At 16.0% G+C, this 10283-nt stretch overlaps 1 protein-coding gene across 1 annotated transcript in view; it reads right to left on the bottom strand.

Moving 5' to 3' along the window:
• LOC412166 (acyl-CoA Delta(11) desaturase) overlaps nt 1-7754 on the bottom strand; it is a 30047-nt gene extending 22293 nt beyond the window's left edge. Inside the window, exon 1 of the mRNA XM_026440108.1 lies at nt 7454-7754. The gene's annotated coding sequence lies outside the window, so the exon portion shown is untranslated. The remainder of the gene's footprint in view (nt 1-7453) is intronic.
• Nucleotides 7755-10283: the final 2529 nt, after the last annotated feature.

Here is a 10283-nt window from a genome sequence, read left to right on the forward strand (position 1 = left end):
TGACAAATAATCATTCTTAATTATTAGTTAAATATTATTAATGAAAAACATCAATTTATCTTCAAATTCTAATTAAAAAAAAAAAAAAGAAAAGAAAAAAAACAAATTTGCTAATTTGAAATTCGAAAAAAATTTAGAAGAGTAGAAAGACAAGAGTTGCTCGAATTCTAAATTTTAATTGATTTTAATCTTTTTACCATATATAATAATGACTGTTGAAAGAAAGAAAGGTGAGATAGTAGAAATAAATGAAAGATATTCCGATTGAAATAGAAGAAAGATAGAAGTGTGAAAAAATTCATGTAAGGAATTAAAAAAAATAAAAAGTTGAAATATAAGATTATTTTAAAATTTTAGAAAAAATGAAGAAATTTAATAATTAAAGAATTAATGAATCAAGAATTTTTTTAAAAATATTAAAATTAAAAAAATTAAGAATATAATATAATTTAAAAATTTACAAGTCGAAAAGCTTTTTAAAAATATTAATATTAAAAAAATGAGTATAATAATCTAATAATTTTAAATTAATGAAATCTATGAAACTTTAAAATTTACATAAATACATTTAATTGAATTATTTCATATTATAAATATTATGAATAATTAAAAAACATTAATTATTCAATAATGTTTATTTTTTTTATATAAAAAATTAATTATGCTATTTCAATAACAATAATAACACGGATAATAATAATAATAATTTCAATTTGATGAATCAATTCAGTTAACAAATTAGTTTTATATTGTTATATAAATATTTACGTATATTATACAAGAAACATTGAGAAAAAAATAGAAAAAAAAAATTCTTCATTGTTTTGTATCATTTCTTGAACAATTCTGAATAACAAATCATCGAAAGAATTCTTGAGTATTGATTATTGTCAAATAATAATATAAACGTAGTTATTGTAAATGTAAACATTTCTGATCTCGAATAACTTCGAATCTATAATATTATATAATATATATATTGTAACATTAATATTAAACTGCATCTAATTATATGAATAATTTTTTAATAATAATAATATCGAATTTTATTTTTAATTTAATTTTTTTTAATAATAATATCGAAATAATAATTACAAAAATTTTAACATAAAAATCACTTTATATTATTAGCAATCAAAAATTCTGGCACAAAAAATATGAAGTTAGTTTATAATTTAGTTACGTTACACAAAATAATATATTTTCAAATAAAAGACAAATTATCATCATATAACTAAAGATGGAATAAAAGTAAAAGAATAATAAAAAATCTAAATTTTCTCATCCCACTAATTTCACTTTGCTTCCAAAATACCAAATAATAGAATTTATGTTTTTGGCCATTAAGAATATTACTAATGAATTAATTAGCAAATAGAGAAGAATCAATATAGCAAATTTATCGATAGATATTTATATTAATAAAACACAAATAATTCTATACACAATAATTGAAGAAATATTCGATAAATTCAATATTAAGAGAAAATTATTAATTTGTTATTTTTAAGAGTTGACTTATCTAAAGTCAAACATTCATTTTCTAATAAGTTTATTATATCTATATTAATGATATAAAAATAAATAAATTTCAAGAACTCATTTAAATAATGATACAATGTATTGAATTTATTTTTCTTTTATTAATTATTAATTATTAGATGACTTTTTCTATTAATAATAACTTAAAATTCTATAAGAAAACAAGATGAACATTTTATTAAAAAATATCTTAGATAAAAACAAAAATAAAACGCTAAATCAGAACTCTATGAAAATATAAAATATTGAAGAAAAAAAAAACAATCCTAAAATTATTATTAACAAAATATTCTAAACTGTCCCAACTTAAGAATTTATAATTAGATTGAAAATAAGTACGATAAACATCAATGGATTTAAATATACATAAACTTATAGAAATATCAATTATATATAATATAACATCAAAATATCGTATCACTAAAAAAACAAAAAAAATTTAAAATCATTGATGTCACAATGAAGTTATTAAAAATGTAATCTTCGCTTAAAAATATATTAAATAATCCATTTATTTGGTATATTTTATTTTTTCTAATTTAAAAATTTTATGAAAAAGGGTCATTGCATTGTAACAAGAAAAATAATAGATGAATATATTAAAAACATAAACGAATTAATAATATTATGAATAAACATTATTTCAGATAAAGATAATCGATACATAGAATACAGGATTGTAAATTTTAAAATAAATTCTATTGTTTGTAATTATTATTAATCATCAAAATCGATTTTCTCAAAAATGAAGGAAAAAATGTTATATCAATTATTTTTTATTTTTTAAACAGATTTTTTTAAACAGAAAACAGATTCATGTTTTATTTGATTATATTACGATTATAATTTCATTCTACATATCAAAAATGTAAAACTTGTGAAATAATGATTATTGAAGAAAATATAGATCTTAAATTACTAGACTGTTTTTTTCAATTTTTTTTTCATGTAAGACTTATACAAAAATTAAAATGCATAAAAAAATAAACATACAAATGTTTTCACAAATTCCAAGAATGATTTTCAGTGATTTGAAAAATTATTAAATCTAATTATGAAAATCCAAAAATCTAATTATTAGACAATTTGAGAAATACATTACATTCTCATTAAAATGAAATTTTCAAATACATAAAAGTATATTGTCATTAAAAAAATCAATGAAATCATGAATAGATTTTATCATATAGAAATTTAAAATAAATTTTAAAAACATTTAATAAAATTTTTAATATGACAATTTGTAAGATGTATATACTCTTAATATCATGTAATGACAATTTTATTATTACAATTTAATTATTCAAATATATATATGTTTATTGAAACTTTATTAAATAAATTCAATGTAACAATGAAATTAAAATTTAAATAATATTTATTATGAATTAATTATTCATATTATTGTATATTTATATTATATATATATATTATATATTAAAATAATTTTAAAATAAACAATTTGAAAATAAAATAATGAATTAAATAAAAATATTTATAATTAATATAATTATATAAGATTTTAAAATTTGTATATAATAAAAACAATGTGTATTAAGTACTCGATCAATTATATATATATATAATATCGCAGATATCTGCGAAATTAATTTGCGATTATATATTTAAACATCAATTTTTTCTTTTATGAATTAATTAATAATATGAAATCATTAAATCATTTATTTTATTGAAAAAATATTAACACATTTATTATTACTAACAATTTATGATTTACGAGAAAGTTTTAAATACATATCATTTATTTACTATAATAGTAATTCTATATAATTCAAAATTTGAATTTTTTAATATCAAAATAGAATTATTAAATTATGTTATAAATATGTTTTGAAATATTGAATTTCTAATTTAAAATTTTAATATCTTTATTCTTATAGAGATTAGAGAAAATATTATATATATAATATTATATTTAGGTTTCTTTCTTTAAAATCATAATTTTGTGTTATGTTATTAATAGATAAAATAAATGATATAATAGTATGCATATTATCGACATGATAGAATCTTAATTAATTATATATATATATATATATATATATATATATATTTTCACATATTTGTGAAAATTAATTTAGTTAGAAATTATAGGCAAATTTTTATTATGTTTAAAAATATGCTTTATCTGTGTAAGTATATATAAATGTACTATAGATATATATATTAATTAAATTACGCATATACCAAATAGTTAGAGATAGTTGTTTCCATTTTTTTTTACATTATAATTATGCTCATATTTTATCAAAATATATAATTTTTAATTTTTTATTCATATTAATTTATATTTAAATATACATTTTTAATTATTATTATTAATTTATGTTTAATATACATTTAAATGCTCATATTATATCTTATTTTTTATTTCAATGAGATAAATTCAAAATGAACAAAATTGAATAAGTAATAACATTTATATATAATGTTATCTATTATCTATTATCTATATATAGTATTTTATTATTATATATTATATTATATTTATTGTTATATATATTATATTTTACATAATAAATTATATAAAACATATTTTTTCTGAAATTATCACAATTTAGAGATATTGATATATTTTTTTTTCAAATAAATGATCGACAAGGACTAATAATTTAAAATATTGCAAAGTTTTAAAGTGATATGATTTGAAATTTAAAAAATTCCTTTTCATTTTTTCTTTTTTTTTAACAATATATAGAATAGAACAATATATTAATATTTTTTTATATAAATATCATTCATCGAAATAATATTTATTAGGAACATTTTTTGTTAAAAAAAAAAAGAATTATGTCAATTATCTGATGCAGTAATTTCAGAGAAAATTATTTATATATTTATGTGACTAATCCTATATAAATTATTATACATTATATATATCCAAACTCAAATATAATGATTTATTTTAATATTAAAAATGATATATATTAAAACATATTCAAATTACTGATTTTTTATTATAATTAAGTAATCATTAATTTATTAAATAATTCTTAATTAATCTTAATTCTTATAGTAATCTTATAATAAATAATTAAGTTTTTAAGAATATTATTAATTAATAAATATATATTATATAAATTATAAATCACATATATGATCACATTGTCATTCACTGAAATTTATATCATTTTCATATAATCCATCATGTGTCGTCTGATGGATTTTTTGACGCGCAAAAGTATTTTGCACTACGTCGAAGGCTTATAGAGAAGTATAGAGAAGCTAGATCGAAGCGGTGCCACTAATCGACCCTAATCGAATTGACGTTTCCGGTGACCGATTACATCCTAACATCTGATCACGTATGAAATTATGATTAAATAATACCACAAATTAACTAATTGTTACAAAAGGTGCAATTATTACTAATAATTTGATTATAAAATGAATATTTATTTATAATAACTACCTATAGACAAATTTTTATACATACAAAATTTCTCATTTAATTTTATCATCTAAAATATCTTTAAAATTTGTTAATGTATTTAATATATTTACTTAATATATTTATTATATTATTATATATTTATTATAATACTACTATAATTAATATTATATTATACTATATTTAATGTTATATTACATATTTATTGTTTAGATTATTAAATTCAATTTCAAAGTGTACAGACAAATTATAATATTCCGCTAAATCGCTCGAGGCAAATTCGATAAGATCTTTCCACAATAATATTGTCAACAACGAAAGTTAAAGAAATATATGTATACGAATAGTTAGCTCAATAGATGTGACATTGACATACTATTTGGCCTAAAAGCAATGATATATCTTGTCGAAATCACTTAAGAAATTATAGAATTGAAATCAAATGACCTTGAGTAAATTTGAAGTTAATCATTTCTTTACATCTATTTATGACATAAATACATTTGTACAATTTGTAATTTTTTATCTTTTTTTGTAGTAAATTAATAGAATTCATAAATATATTGTTAATAATAAAGTTACTTAATATATGTTATATACCTTATATATACATATTATATTATGTACATATTAATAATATTTATATCAATATCTTTTATAAATTAATAACGAATCAAATTATGTTTACATATGCCAAAGTCAAGAATTAAGTATTGAGAATAAATAATTCATTTAAAAATCATCAAATTTTATCTAATAAATATATACATATATGTAATATTTCATTTGATTTTGATATATCGATTTTTTCACTATTATTATTTGTACTTAATATTTTAGATAAAAATTGAATGGAATTAAGAAAGGCATATTCTAGTATTAATTTTTTTTTAAATCATAAAGATTATATAAAGATCAATTTTTTAAAATTATATATTTTCATTTTTAATGAAATTATATATTTTTATCATTTCTTCTATAAAAAACTTATATAAAATTCTCTTCTATAAAAAAATATTAACCCATGTATGTCTAAAAATTATTAGTTTAGAAAATATTTTAATATAAAAATTTATCACATGAGAAATAATATAAAATGAATATAAAATGATGTTCATTTGTTAATTTTCTTGTCTTATATGCAACAAGTAAAATAAATTTTAAGCATAATATATAATATAATAATTTTATATAAATTAATATTTTTTTTATAAAATATCGATTAATATATTAATAAATATCTATTTATAAAATATATTTATTTAAAAAAAAACAAAATTAATTTCCATGTAACTTTTACTATAACTATATATGTTATATATTTTCATAATATACTATATATTTTTCACGAAAAAACTAATAATATCATAAATAATATACTCTCTTATATTTACTCTTATTCAATTTGTATTTAAAATATTTTTTGCTATAAGTTATAATACTATCCAAATTAAATAAATACAGCTTCTCTATATAAATTTAAAAAAATGTTAAAAAACAAAATAATACTATCAAAATTAAATGAAATTCTTCTATAAATTAATAAAAATGTTAAGAAATTATATGAAATAAATCAAAATAAATCTCTACCATTAAGTGAGAATTTAATTTCAATAGTAAATAACACATCAATATACTTTTAAATAGATAAATATAATAGAATGATAAAAGTACTACTATTTTTATTAGTTACCATATAATAATAAAAATTTTAATATCTTTCTAAATGAGTTTTCAAGCCAATATTTATATCGCAGTATTGTAATTGTAGTAGAACATTTATTATTTATATATTCATAAATTACGTTATGTAATAAATGCAAATTACATTATCGATATTAATCGACTGTTTTTTAAATGGAACTATTTAAGAATATATTATCTACTTATTAATTAGACCGATTATAAACTAATTTTCCTTTCCTATTGGACACTTATAGAAAAAAAAAATAGCATAATTCATTATTTTCCAAATTTGAATTCTACTCTATTTTTTTCATCGTTGTAACACATATCTTATAAAAAAATTTTCCTTCCTTCGATCAAATGAAAAAAAAAATATTATTTCACATTTGAAAAAAAATAATTTAAAGATTTCTTAGAATTAATCGTTAGAATTTATCGTTATCATCAGATGCAAAATAATACATTATATATATCGTTATATTTTGAATATTTCAAAATTATAAAAAATATAACATATATCATTCAATATGATTATACAATAATATCATGATGTCGGAAAATTAAGAAAGAAATTATTACAATCTCTGAGTTACCTTTCAATGTGAAAACGTTAAAAAAAAGAAAAGAATATCTAAGATACGTAAAAAATTATTTCACTGGAAATTATTTCCGGTTATTATCCGATTATTATATGTTATTTTATAATTATTTTAAAATTTTTTATTTTTTTGAATGAAATTTTATTTTCAACAATAATAATTATATGAATAATAATAATGAATAAGAAATATAATAAAAAAATGGAAAACGTACCTCTATTTCTATTGTCTTATCTTAAACTTATCGCCGGTTAACCTTATTTGTTGAATTAGGTTGATGTATATATATATATAACGTCGATTTCCAATACTATGCACAATGTACAACAAACACGATTCTGTATGAAATTATAGACACAAAAGATTCCAATTATATCAAATCTTTGATTTTACTATATTTTATAACACTTTCTAATAACCTGAATGATCTAACGGAGAATCAAGACTGAAACACCGGCACCACGCGGCAGGAACTAAATAGGATTGCCAACGAACACAAACACGACTAACGCTTGACACTAGACGGAAGTAGTAGACAGCGCCTCGATGCGGAGTTTTCTTGCATTGATATTGGGAACAAATGCTTGTGATTCTTTACCACACACATCAATGTATCGCTTTTGACATGTTCTTTCATATCAATGACAAAATATAAAAAATATTTAAAAATATATATTTTTTTATTTATAATATCTATCTTGTCTTATCTGTCTTTTTTATAATTTTTAAAAATATTTTATTTAAATAAAATTATATAAAAATTTTAATATTAATTTAATATTAATATTTATTATATTATTATATTATATAAGATAGAGATAAAAGAAAGTGAAAAAATTAGAAATTTATTTCATTTTATTACAATATTGTCAATAAAAAATAATTATAATACTTTTTTATTTTATATAATTATATATTTGAAAATATAATAATAAATAATTATTTTATAATTATTTTATAATTTATTAAAAATTATTATATTTATAATAAATTAAATTACAAAAATTAATAAGAGTTTTCTTTCTGTTTTGATGGTTACTAAATTTATATATTATTAAATTATATATTTTTTATATATTTTTATATGATTGAGATAGAATATTAAGATTAAAATATGTTTTTTTTTTATTGTGTGATTTATTTATTTATTATTCTGTATATAATGTATACATTTTTCATTTGACCAATTATATATTTAAAATCATATCACAGTAGCAATTGATTAAGATTGAAAATCTATTATTGATTTATTGATTTATTTTATATAAAGAATTTTTTTTATTCTTAATTAAGTTCATTAATATTGCATACTTCATCTTATACATTACCACCGAGTTACATTATTGCAAAACAAAGATAAGATAGAAAAATTATTCGTTTATTTTTTTTTATTTTTTATTTATTATTGTTTATAATTATTTATTATTTTTTATTTATATTTATAAAAATTTTATAATAAATATATATAAATATATATATAATATATATAATAATATATAAATTTATATAAATATTATATTATATTTGTATTTATATTTTGTTCTTATAAGTATATTTTAAATATACATTTTTTTTTCGAAACAAAAATAATTATATATTCTGCTCAAAAATATTAATTTTCGTTTCAATTTCAATATTTAAAATTTTAGAATTGATTAATTTTAATCAATTTTATCCCTTATTTTACATATTTTTATATTGTATTGATAAATATTTTCATAAATTTAATTTATTTTTATATATTTCATTAATTAGCATTAAATTAATTGAAAATAATAATTAAAATTGAAATATAAATTGAATAATTTGATTAATAGTACAATAATATTTCAATAATTAAACTTTTTTTTCAATGATTAAAATTTTATTACAATGATTAAAATTTTTTTTTAAGTATTATTATATAATTTTTTTGCTTATAATTTTTTACTTAAAATTAAAATTAAAATTTATTTAAATATTATTATTATAATATTATTATAAATTTTTTTAATTATTTTAATAATATTAATTATTATTAATGTTAATAAAAATATATTTAATTAATATTCATATAAATATATATTTGTAGTTTCCTTAACTTTATGTAAATCTTATTTTCATAAAATGTTATCAACAGTCGGTTAAATAGTTATAACATTATTTTAATTTTATTTTTCAATAAAATAAAAATGAATATGTTCTAAGTATTAAAATTTAATATCGACATATTTTATAAATTTATTTATTAAAATATATTTTTTAATATATAGTTATTAATTCAATGTATATTATATTATATATTACTGAATATAATTTTAATTTATAATATAAAAAAATGTATATGCGACAAAAAGACAATTTTTTCTAAGAAATAATTTTTTAAAAATTAATTGCATATTTATACATATTTATATTTTTTTTATTATACATGTCTGCATTACTTTTTTATTACTTTTAATAAATATATAGTATATTGGTGCATCAAATATATGTGTTTAGAAATTTTGAACTTGAAATTTTACTTTTAGAAAATATGTATATTGGCAATTCATTTGTAATAATATATGAATATATCTTTTAATCTTATATTATATTATATATCATATCATAATATGATATATCATATCATAATATGATAAATTATATTATTATAATTTTTAATACTATCTAATTAATATTAAAATCTATTATAAGATCAATAAAAAAAAGAAAAATTTAAGGAAATTTCAATGAAATTTAATGATTACTTAGTCATAGCTGTTTTTAAATTTTCTATATATCAGTATCGTCAAATTAATCTAAATTCCAAAGTCTAAAGTATAATTATGACTGATGTAACATCTATAGTTACATATTGAAGTTTCATTAGCATGAATCTTTGTTCAGATCGTCATATTTTTAATTTTACATATATTTATAATATTATAATAAAAAATAAATTTATTATTGTAATAAATTAATTGCTTTGATTTTAATTACTAATTGTATATTTATATATTTTTCCATATTAAATGCATATCATTGAATAGTAAAAAAAAATTTATTGGAAAATTATTTTTTAA

Source organism: Apis mellifera, linkage group LG4 (assembly GCF_003254395.2).
Source record: "Apis mellifera strain DH4 linkage group LG4, Amel_HAv3.1, whole genome shotgun sequence".
In the NCBI taxonomy this organism is placed as follows: domain Eukaryota; kingdom Metazoa; phylum Arthropoda; class Insecta; order Hymenoptera; family Apidae; genus Apis; species Apis mellifera.